The sequence below is a fragment of the Terrapene carolina genome, unplaced genomic scaffold (assembly GCF_002925995.2).
Source record: "Terrapene carolina triunguis isolate 2854851 unplaced genomic scaffold, T_m_triunguis-2.0 Scaffold66, whole genome shotgun sequence".
In the NCBI taxonomy this organism is placed as follows: Eukaryota; Metazoa; Chordata; order Testudines; family Emydidae; genus Terrapene; species Terrapene triunguis.
The window spans coordinates 4,836,243-4,848,021 of NW_020664417.1; the positions used below are offsets into that span (position 1 = coordinate 4,836,243).

The 11,779-nt window shown below is 45.4% G+C and overlaps 1 protein-coding gene across 1 annotated transcript in view; it reads left to right on the forward strand.

Annotated features, from left to right (window-relative positions):
• Positions 1–468: 468 nt before the first annotated feature.
• Positions 469–11,779, forward strand: part of KIAA1109 (KIAA1109 ortholog) — a 242,236-nt gene continuing 230,925 nt past the window's right edge. Inside the window, exon 1 of the mRNA XM_029910631.1 lies at positions 469–521. The gene's annotated coding sequence lies outside the window, so the exon portion shown is untranslated. The remainder of the gene's footprint in view (positions 522–11,779) is intronic.

An 11,779-nucleotide genomic window follows, 5' to 3' on the forward strand; every position in this document is an offset into this window, starting at 1 on the left:
CTATCTTGTGCTGCACGCTGAAGGCCACGGCTACCGCACCTGAAGAGCCCCCGCGCCCGCCCAGGGCAACGAATGAACAATCGCCTGCACTCCCCGCAGGCCGGGGCGGGGCGCCGAGGAGGGGACAGGAAGGGGTCGGCACCGCCTCGGCGGGAATATTGATTATTCATGAGGTAACGTTAATTATTCATGAGATAAACCCTTTGAACTGTGAAGGCGTCCGCGCGCGCGCGCGCACGAGCCCCTACCAACCCACTCCCTCCTGACTTCAACCCTGTGTAGGAGGATCCCCTGCAGGGCCTCGTTTTGCCATTGGCTACGGAGGGATCCTTCCACCCGCCTCCTGTCGGATGCAGTGTGTGGTCATTGGCCAACCGGCCCGGTTGTGCCCGGCGATTGGTGGGCGGCGCAGAGGGAGGGCTGGCCGGGGCGTGCGGGCAGAGCCATCCGGTGTGTGCGGCTGCCGCCGGGGCTGTAGTAAGAAGCGGGGAGGGATGCGGATGTAAACACCGGACAATGGCGTAAGCGATGGGGCGCTGGGCCGGGCTGGGGGCGCCGGGTGGGGTGGGGCACTCTATCCCGCCCTTGTGTGCGCGGGGCGGCTGGCGCTGGGGGCCCTGTAGGGTGACCAGATGTCCCGATTTTATAGGGACAGTCCTGATATTTGGGGCTTTTTCTTATATAGACTCCTATTACCCCCCCCCCACCTCCTGTCCCAGTTTTCCACACTTGCTATCTGGTCACCCTACGTGTGAGGGGCGGCCTGTGGGCCCCTGGGGGGGGGTCTGCGGGGGCGGGCTGACAGCTGAGTGGGGGGCGGGTGGGGCCGTTGGGGGGCACGGCATGGGGGGGATCTCCTGGTGCTGCCTTGCCTTCAACCGGCTGTACAATGGGCAGAGCGAGACTTGCCTCAGGAGATGCCTTGACTGGTGTCCAAGCAGCCCTGTGAAAGCGGCTGGACAGCTACGGGAAGGTTTTCTTTATTTTATTTCTAAGTTTCTTAGTTATCTGGTCATTCTTGTTGCTCCCATTGGCTCTCCTGAAAATTGGGGCTGTCCTCTCACCTCCTCCCTCAGGTGTCCTCTGTGTTGCTCCTTCACTGACGTGAAACTAATATTAGCCTGGTCACTTTCACTCAGCATGCACAGTCTGCCCCACACCTGGCCTGTGCTGAGCAGAAACTGAAACTGACCGGCTTTACAACAGGGTTAGTCCTGTGCTGTTGCTCTCCCACTTGGATCCCAGGTATACGGTGCACACAGAGACACTCCCTTTACAAGAAGTTTTAAAGAAGATGATATAAATTTGTGTACCATAAAAGTTGGCTGTAATCTGAGCTTCATGAGTCAACACTTCTGATGTCAATAATTCATGGTAACAAAAACAAGATGCTATAAAACTGGATTGAAACAAAAGTGTGGAGCTAATGAGATGTGTTCTTGTTGGTATAGCTGGTGAAGCGGTGGGTGTAGGAACAGAACAACAGCACCAATAAGATCCTTCTTTACAAGATTGTCAAAATGCATGGCTATGTGGGAATCCCATGCTGAATCTGTGCTAGCTGTAACATCACATTTTATTGCACTTGTCAGCTAGCTGTGCTATCAAACCTATACAACCAAGCCATAGTAAAAACAAAGGTCCATTAGTTCTAAATTTAAATAGATGTAACCTCCCAAGTAATTGATATATATATATATATATATATATATATATATATACACGCAACCACCCACCCACCACAAAACACTTCCTAATGCTAATTATGATGACATACAGACTGACTCCTAAAAGAACATCTGTACTATCTGAAATTAGTAAGAACATTGCCCACTTTTTGGGAGATAAAAGGTGAAAAGACAAAAAATCCAAAATGTGGAATGGAGAGCTCCAGCTCTGTGACATACCTCACCGTGTGAGTACAGTATAGTATCAGGGTTTCATGAATATTTGGGGATAGAGGTGGGAGTGGCCTTTTTCAGTGGCATATTCCTCTTCATATTCTTCAGTAGTTCACGTAGAACAAAGTTTCCTCTGTAGAGCTTCTTACGTAACAGCGGAAGGAGGGTCAGCACAGCTCCTGTAGGATCACTATGTTCTGGGGTGTTTGTAGGCCAACATCCCCTGCTTCTTCTTCAGCCCTCAGTAACCTTCTCCTGTGGGACATACTAATTGGAAATTCTGTGACAGGAAGCTTGTGGAGTTTCTTGGGAGCTCTGTCCCACACCTGTGTATGTCTCCAGAGAAGAAAAAAATCAGTGATATGCTTGAAAAAAACTGTTTCAAGTGAGAGTATGAATTACATGAAATCATAAAAGTTTAAGGACCTCCAATTCGTTTGGTCTGTACAGAAAGATTTACTTTTGGGGATGATCTTTGTCAACTATAACTATCAGTATCTCTGATCCTTCGCTTAATGATTGACATATTCTAGTTGCTTAAAAAACCCCAAACCCCATAATTTTTTAATTTGTCTAAGATCATATTGAAATAATACTAAATACTAAAAAATGTTTTTAATAGTGTTACGAATGTAAGTTTACACTGTACTGGAAACATAGCTTGAAAGACTAATTATTCAATATCTTAACATTGAAAGACTAATCATAGTCCATATCTGAATTTTTGTTTCCCATTTTAGTAATGCCTCAGTTGTTAAAAGAAGTAGGCCCAGGATTCCAATCATAAAACTATTTTTGGACTGAATAGAACAGTGAGTAATCACTTATGGCCCATAATCATCATCATTATAGATATAAAGGTTCGTTGTTGTATGTGTGCTCCTTGGCAAGCTCGACCTAAAGTTTGTGGCATGACCTTTGTGTTCTACAGCACTCAAATATAGCAGATTAGAGAGAAATTAAAAAACCGAAGTTTTTAATGGAGTATGAAAATCAGGAAAACAGTCATGATAGATCCCCTCTGATATTTAATTTGATATTAAATTAAAATTTTACTTTGTCCATTAATTTTTAATTTTCATTGTGCTTCACAGTTTTGTGTTTAAAATGTTTAACTGTATTACAGAAGTTGTCAGGATGGAAGTTGATGGTTTGGACAGTTGAGCAGGGGAGAATTAGAGCTCTTGGCACCTGGTAATAATGTGGAGAGGCAGTACTGGTAGTGCTAAGCATGTTAACAAGATGTTCAAATTATCATTGGTAAAATACTTAAATTTTAAGGAAGCAATCCTGCACTCAGCTCCATGTGAACATGAAGGATCAGGGCTTAAATTTGCATAATTAGGCCTTGATGCTGCAAATACTAATACACGTGCTTAATTTTACCCCCAGGCAGTGGTCTTATTGAAGTTAATAGAAGTGTGTGAAGTTAGGTATGGACATAAGTCTTTGCAGGATCAGGGCCTAAGATTTCTAAATTGTTCATTTATGTGGGGCGTTGAAGCATTTCACCTGTCTTGGGTATATTTAGGATGACTGCAGACTTCAGTCGACATTTTATATGTCTACATTTCATTCACTTGTGGAAGGTGCCCTTTGCAGCCTTAAGGGCTAGATACTTAACAGCTTTCTTTTTAAGAGCTTGGCTTTTGTGCCATTATTCTGTAGCAGATTCCACAGAAGCATGGAGTATGCAGAGCCCTAGTTATGAATAGTGGCTGCATTCTTTTTGCATGGGGTTTGGGTAGAAGTTTTAGAACTTTGAAATGTTTTCCTCTAAGGTAAAGAACAGTATTGCTAAACCAGCCATTCATAAAATCATGAGAGAGACAACAAAGAATCATGAGGTTTTTTTAAAGGGGCAGTGTCTTTTTATTTGCCTTTTTGTTTTAAGCCTTTAAGCTTTGTTTTGTTTTTAGCTCTTCGCTGAAATCCCAAGAGTTGGAAACTTAAACCTTTTTCTTTTTTAAATGAAAGCTAAGACTTTCTGGTAATCATAATTAAGGCTGCGTGTCTGTCACGGAAGTCACAGATTCCGTGACTTTCTGTAACTTCTGCGGTGGCCAGTGCGGCTGGTTCTGGGGCTGCCGTTGGGCCAGCCACATTGGCCACTTCTGGGGCAGTCTTGGGCCACCACTTACCTCCCCAGCAGCAGCAGTAGTTTGGGTGCGGGAAGGGGGCTCAGGGCTGGGGTAGGGGGTTGGGATGTGGCGCGGTGATTACCTCGAGGGAGGGGTGGGGCTCTCCAGAAGTGGCCAGCATGTCCCTGCAGCTCCTAGGTGGAGAGACCAGGGGGCTCTGCGCACTGACCCTGCCTGCAGGCACGGTCCCTGCAGCTCCCATTGGCTGCGGTTCCCGGCCAATGGGCACTGCGGAGCCGGCGCTTGTGGTGGGAGCCGGCGCTCATGGCGGGGGCAGTGCACGGAGCCCCCCTGGCCTTCCCTCCCCCTAGCAGCTGCAGGGACGTGCCAGCCACTTCTGGGGAGCCGTGCTGAGCCGGTTGGGGAGCCCGCCAGCCCTGCCAACCCTTCCTCTCCTCCCCCCAGCACTAGCAGGGGTCCCGGGCTGCACGCTGCTGCATGCCTGTCCCCCCCCAGCAACAGAGGGGTCCTGGGCCCCGCGCCTCCCCTCCCACACCTGTGTTCCCCTGGCCCACTCCCCTAGCATCCGCGGCCTCTCAGCCCAAGTTTTAGTTAGGGGTATATAGTACAAGTCATGGACAGGTCACAGCCCGTGAATTTTTGTTTACTGTCCGTGACCTGTCCATGACTTTTACTAAAAGTACCCATGATTAAAATGTAGCCTTAATCATAATTCCGGGAGCCGAGGCTTTAAGAAAAACAACAGATATTGTGAGACTCGTGATAGAATTATGAGAATTAGTAACATTGCATCCTTTCTAGTGACAAGAAGAGAGGTTTATGTTAGATTGGATTAAAACTAATACCTGATTGAGAACGCTAAGGAATAAGAGTTCTTTAAAAGAGAGTTTGTTTGCTACGGGATCTGGTTTTAGAGAATCTTTCAAGTACCTGAAAACAACAATATAGATTATTTTTAGAGGACTTTATAAAAATCTGTTCTAAATAGATGTTTTTATTTAATTTGTTTAAAATATAACATTTTTGGCATGTTGGCCAAGCAGCATTGTGCTAGTTCATGAGAACCTGACAGTGAAACTGACTAGTTTAGTTTCATTGTCCAAACTGAGTGAAATGCAGAAAGTAAGCAATTTAAACAGCTAAAAGTAAGCTAGATTTTTTTTTTTAAATAAATTGTTCTTTATGTATGAAGTTGGTTCTAGTAACACTGGTAAAGAAATTCTGAATATATATAGTTTTCTAAGTTGATGGATTCCATTTTTCAACAGTGAAAATAGTTTAGCCTTTTCCCTAAAAGAGAAATTTGAGACATTGCCAAAACAATGTATTGTTTCCTCTTCTGTCTCTGCGACAGCTCAACAAACACATCCTTTTCCCAGTTCAGAGCTGTGTTGATACTGTAAATGATGCAAAAAGAAAGTAAACAAATATGTAAAATGTCAAGTACTGTTAAGAAACTTGGAAAGTAATTGGTAAACTTCCCTCACAAGGTAGTTTTCTGTGAAGGAAGAACTTACTAGAAAAATATTTGCCATGTAGTGTTGTTGGTAGGTTTTACACAGAGAACTTGAATCCTGCTTTTTAAAGCTGTGCGTTTGTGCTATGTAAATAGAACTCTAAATGAGCTAGAGGTTCGGATCTAAAAGGATTAATACACATTAACCAATGTGTAATTTACTGCCTTTCTGCAGCTATAGACATGATTATCAATTATTAATTCATGATGTTATAGTGTTTTATATATGTTGCAGGACAGATTGCAGTGAAATTTTTCTTCCTTATTCCTTATTCTGTTTTATCTTTAAGTGTAGCCTTAATAAGAAAAATCATGTTTAAAAGTCACAATTAATGAACAATGTGTTTTATATTCTGTTTGACATATTGTTTGCTCTTGTGTGTCTGTGTTACACGCGTCTTTCACCAATGTGTAGTGTACATACCCATGTAGCCCCCTTGGCACTGGTATAAATAGCAGTGTATACGGTGAGGCATAATTTAGGAGAGTAAAGACGTTTCTGAAGGGTGCAGGCAGGTATGCACGCAAGTACATCCCTATGTGGCTCTCTACTCACCCAGGCTGTGCCTCCCTGGCTGTGCTGCCATTGTTAGCAGTGTACTGTGCTACTGCTGGAGCCTTTCCTGCTGCAGGAAAAACTCTGGCCACGGGGAAAGGCTGTGGCAGGGGAGATGGCGGGGAAAGGCTGTGCCAACTTCCTGCTGCTGCAGCCGTTACCCCACCATAGGGAAAGAGTCCGGGAGCAGAGAGAGGCTCAGGTTGAGCCTTTCCCCGCTGCATCCCCTCTACGAAAGCCTTTCACAGGCATGTGTATCTACATACCACAGTGTAGATGCAGTATGTTTTTCACTGCTGTTTGTACCCACACGTAGACTGCACACTGCCATCAGTGGTATATAGTATAGAAGTAGCCTCAGATGGTAGAACCTGACAAGCAGTGCCTGCTGGAGTGCTCTTGCATACTCCCTTTGCCCCTCCCCTCATCGTTCCCTGAATATTCTAAGGCAAGGCTATAAAAGGGGGTGCGGCACTTTGGCTGCCTCAGTTCCATCCCACTGGCACCTCAGTCATGGGTTATAATTGGGGGGAGGGATAGCTCAGTGGTTTGAGCATTGGCCTGCTAAACCCAGGGTTGTGAGTTCAATCCTTGAGGGGGCCACTTAGGGATCTGGGGCAAATCAGTACTTGGTCCTGCTAGTGAAGGCAGGGGGCTGGACTCGATGACCTTTCAAGGTCCCTTCCAGTTCTAGGAGATAGGATATCTCCATTATATTAATTTTTTTTTTAAGGTTGTGAGGAAGAGGGGAAGGGGAGTGGGAATATGCAGAGGCCACTTGAAGGAGAAACAGAGGTTACTTGTCAACAAAGTTCTTTATGACAGACTCTGTACACTTCCACTACATGCCCACCTTCCCCTCTTCCTAGGCGCCTTAATTATAGCTCATAGCTGAGGAGGTGGTGGGAAGGAACTGAGGTGGTCAGAGCACTTTGCCCTAGAACACTCAGGAACAGAGAGGGGAGAGGTAAAAGGGGGTACGAGCAGGGGCAGCTCTAGCTTTTTTGCCACTCCAAGCACGGCAGGCAGGCCGCCTTTGGTGGCTTGCCTGCGGGAGGTCCCCGGTCCCACAGATTTGGCGGCATGCCTGCGGGAGATCCGCCAGTCCCGCGGTTTCGGCATACCGCCGCGGAATTGCCGCCGAATCCGTGGGACCGGCGGACCTCCCGCAGGCATGCCGCCCCCGCAGGGACCGGCAGGGCGCCCCCCGTGGCTTGCCGCCCCAGGCATGCGCTTGGAGCTCTGGTGCCTGGAGTGCCGCTGGGTACGAGGGTGCTCCAATGGGCACTGATTGTCACGTTTCACCATTTGAGCTGCACATATCTGGTGCATCCTAGGAGTATAAATATGCAGAGTCCATCTCTAAGAACTCCAGTAACCTCCATTTACCCTTATCACAGTGCAACCTGGGCAGCTCACAGTTTACATGTCTAGATGGAGCTCATTGAGGGCAGAGGCCAAATCTTTCCTTTTTTCAGTAATGTGTCTATGCTAGATACATTTTAGAGGCTGATAAATAATTTGTGACCACAGGAGGCTTCTGATACCTCAATTGCACCTTTCACTGGAGATGTGGTGGCATTATGGATCATTTGTCTTTTTTCACTCTCCCACCTGAATCATTTGTGTCATCAGCTGGATCTTGTAGTAGAAATATTGGAGACTTTAGGTGAAAGGAAGCGGTAGAATGGATAGAAAACTAAAACTGCCGCCTCGTTTTTTTCTTTCTGTTTTCCTTAAGAAGCTTACAATGGTTTTGACACCCTATGGTAAAGGGAGCCATATCCTGAAATACTCATGTAAAGCATCCTTGCAGCTTATGTAAATTAATAGACATTACTAGATAAATCTCCCTAAATATAATCTGGTATGTTGAGTGTTGCAAAAGTACAGATTGCTATGTGCATTTTAAATTTTTCATAATTGCTGTAGGAATTGGGAGTTTGAATGATTTGTCAGTGCAAAGTATTTAGTCAAAAGGAGGAGAGGTAACCTTGTAAGTTACTTAAAAAACACATACTACAGTAACAGAAGAGGTTTTTTTGTCGCCATATTAAATCCACCCCTTCAAGAGACAGAAGTAGGTTGAGGGACATATTCTTCTGTCAGCCTAGCTGCATCTAGGCCTGGTTTCAACCTAAAACTTAGGTCGACCTAACTATTTTGCACAAGTGTGAGATTTTTTTCACAGACTTGAGTGATATAGATAGGCCAACCTAAGTTTTAGGTGCAGATCAGGCCTAGAACACTGAATATGGGATGGAGGGGAGATGACTAAGGTGTTCTCTATTTCCTTCAGAGTCGCCCAGAGGATTCAGGGGACCTGGGGGTCTTCGGCGGCAGGGGGCCCCTGCTGCCGAATTGCTGCCGAAGACCCGGCACTTCGGTGGCGGGTCCCGGGGCGGAACAACCCACCGCCGCGGAACTGCCGCCGAAGACCTAGAGTGGAAGAAGCTTCAGGGGTCTGGGCCCCGCGAGAGTTTTCCGGGGCCCCCGGAGCGAGTGAAGGACCCCGCTCCAGGGGCCCCGAAAAACTCTCGTGGGGGCCCCTGTGGGGCCCGGGGCCTGGGGCAAATTACCCCACTTGCCCCCCCTCCCGGGCGGCCCTGATTTCCTTCACCCCCAAATTAAAAATGCTCTCCATTAGAATTAGAAGAGTTGATCTGCGCTCAAACAGTCAGATTATAATCCTGTTTATTCCTACAAAGTGATGTTAGGAAGGGGAAGGTGTTAGAAAGAGGAAAAGGTAACCAAAATTAGAAGGATGGGTGAGCCTTGCATTTTTCCTTCTGCTGTCCTTCCACACAAGCCACATCTTGATTCTGTAGCTAAGAATATTAAGCAGTCATCTGTATTTTCACCTACAGTTCTAGGTCTTTATGGTAGTCTTACAATTCAGTTGTTTCTTGCTTTGCTTCAACTGTCTGTTGCTACACTAAGCAACACTATTCCAATGACCAAGAATGCTGGAAAGCGTCATCTGTGATCATAATGCCAATATATGTGCAGATGCTACAAAGCGTTCTGCAGTCTGCTCTCTTCTTCCTTTCTTCTTTCTTGAGTGAGCATTGCTGCTGTGGCACTCTGAGCTACCAGTAATGTGATACTGAATCTGGGTCTTCAAAGGTAGCTTTTTGTGTTTGTGTGCTGCCAGGCAAGCTATTTGGTGGGTTTCTATTCTTTTTATCATATTGGTGTAGATACAAATGCTCGCTAAATGTCATGTGGACATGTATTCATTTAGACAGAGCTGTCACTTTTGTTAACAATGTTAACACCTCACATCAGTCGGGTTAAAACGAAGTTTGCTTTTTATAGTGACTAATAGATCTTTTTCACAAAAGCAGCTAATTTTAGGTAATTTAAGACAAATTTTTATCCATAAATTGCCAGTTAATAGTTCGAATTTGGAAACTGGATGAGGATGAAGTACATCTCACCAAGATTGAGTTCCACTAGTGCTAGAAAGTGGAAAAGGCGAGCACCTGATTAATACCAACATACTTTAGCCAATTAAACACATTTTTAACCAAAATAGCAAGTGTAGTATTTCTAATTGGTACCCAGCATCCTCCTCTATTCTTTCTGTTTCTAGTAGAGCTGTATCTTAATTTGGCCATCAGCAATAATAGGGAAATCCAGAAAAGTGACATAACTATAGAGACTCCATTTAATAAAACAACAACAACAAAACTCAATACATTAAGCATTAAAGGCTGGTATTGTGTTGTACAGCACCATGCAGACAAGCTTCCAGTTCAGTTCAGTAGAACATGTTGCACTCTAATTTCAAGTTTATAACCTAGAGAAGCAGTTTTAACCTTTCAAATCCATCAGTTGGTGATGGACTTAGCATGCCTAATAGACCATGTGGATTTCCTACAGCGAAAACAGTCATGCTTTGTGGAAGATGCCTGAGTGCAAATTTCATCAGCAAAACCATAAGTGGCCTGAAAGTGGTGTGCAGCAAAGAGTTTTCTTCTGATCCCTGCTCCCCCATATGTATACCATGTTTTGTTACTCTTTTGGCAGAGAAAAATGTAATTGCCAGAAATTCAAATTCTTATGAACTGAACAAGGAAATATTACATCTGCAGAGTTGATACACTCTGTATCAGTTTTGGCACTGAAATGTAGAAATACAATTTGATGTCCAGAATAACCACACTGGAATCTTCTTTTGTTAAGCTTCAACTAAATTGGTTCAGCAGTTTCCAAGAACAATATTAGAGAAAAATGCTTCCCTCCCACCTTTTTTTAATAGTTTTGTTGAGAAGCTTTTGTACCTCCAGATTTTGGAACAGGGGCTTGAGATGGGGGTGAGGATGGGGTTGGAGAGGCCACCCCAACATCAGGAATATGCCTCTTGCAATTCCTGTGAAAATCCAGCCAAATTTGGCCAGATTACAAGCCTCTGAATGTAGCAGTTTGCACATGCTCGGTACAGGTTGTTAGAAGCTGGCAGTTAAATTCTCTGAAGATTCAATCTGTATGGAGTATGCTCCATAGCCACACAGTTCCTTCCTATGTGCTGACCAGACTGTGCATGTACCACCGAGAGACATGATTTTGTCCTGTCTCAGGGCTGAGCAGAACTTCTCCGGCTGTTGTCCTTCCTGATAGCTGGGGCTCCTGTGGTGTCAGGGATCAGAACTGAGAGCAATGAGATTCTCTTGTGCTCTTGATGCTCTGCCTGCTGGACTGCAAGCAGCATGGAGGAGAATTAGGAAGCAGCTTGACTCAAATGTGGATGGGTGAGGAACAGAGGGAGGCAGGGAAAGGAGCTGGGGATGGGGGTGGATAGGTGTAGAGGGGAATAGAAACAAGGGTAGACAGGTCTACAACCACTAAATCACACTCTCTTCCAGAACCTCAGATTGAACCTAGGATTCCAGTGTGTCAACATTCCTCTACTTCAGCAAATTTCCCATAGGTTTCACAGCTAAATGTGTGTCATCACCCTGTAGTGGCTGGTCCATAAAGAAAATAAAAGCCTGATATTGCTACAAGTTAACTTTAGTTAGCTCCAGTGTTAGAGACTTATGTTGTGATCTAAAGATTTTAACCCTGCTGATGACTCATGTGGCTGTCAATATTGGTTGCACATCATGGAAATTCTGTTTTACTTTTTAAAAATGTAGGAAATGATATACAATGTTACAGCTGCAGAGTCAGGAAATGCCAGAATTAAGGTTGCTTGTGTAATTTTAATTCAGCCTCTTGTGCATATGCATTATGATACAGCCTGTAGTTACATGATCAGATACTTTTGTTTTCTAAGGAACCCCTGCCTTATTCAGTGTAGGTAGTGGACCTGCTGTGTGAATCAATTTGGGGTTGGTTCTGTTGGATCTCTGCCTTTTATGTTGGAGATGTTGGAATGTGTGTAGTGAATGATGCAGGGAACAATAGGAAGAGAATGAACGGGCTCATGACTGAGGTAGCTGAATGCTGTCATGGAGAACTGAATTCTATTCCTGCCTCTGCACAGAGTGGTACTGAGCAAGTCATATAAACCAGTGTTTCCCAAACTTGGGATGCCGCTTGTGTAGGGAAAGCCCCTGGCGGGCCGGGCCGGTTTGTTTAACTGCCGCGTCCGCAAGTCCGGCCGATCGCGGCTCCCACTGGCCGCGGTTCGCTGCTCCAGGCCAATGGGAGCTGCGGGAAGCGGCGTGGGCTGAGGGACGTACTGGCCGCCGCTTCC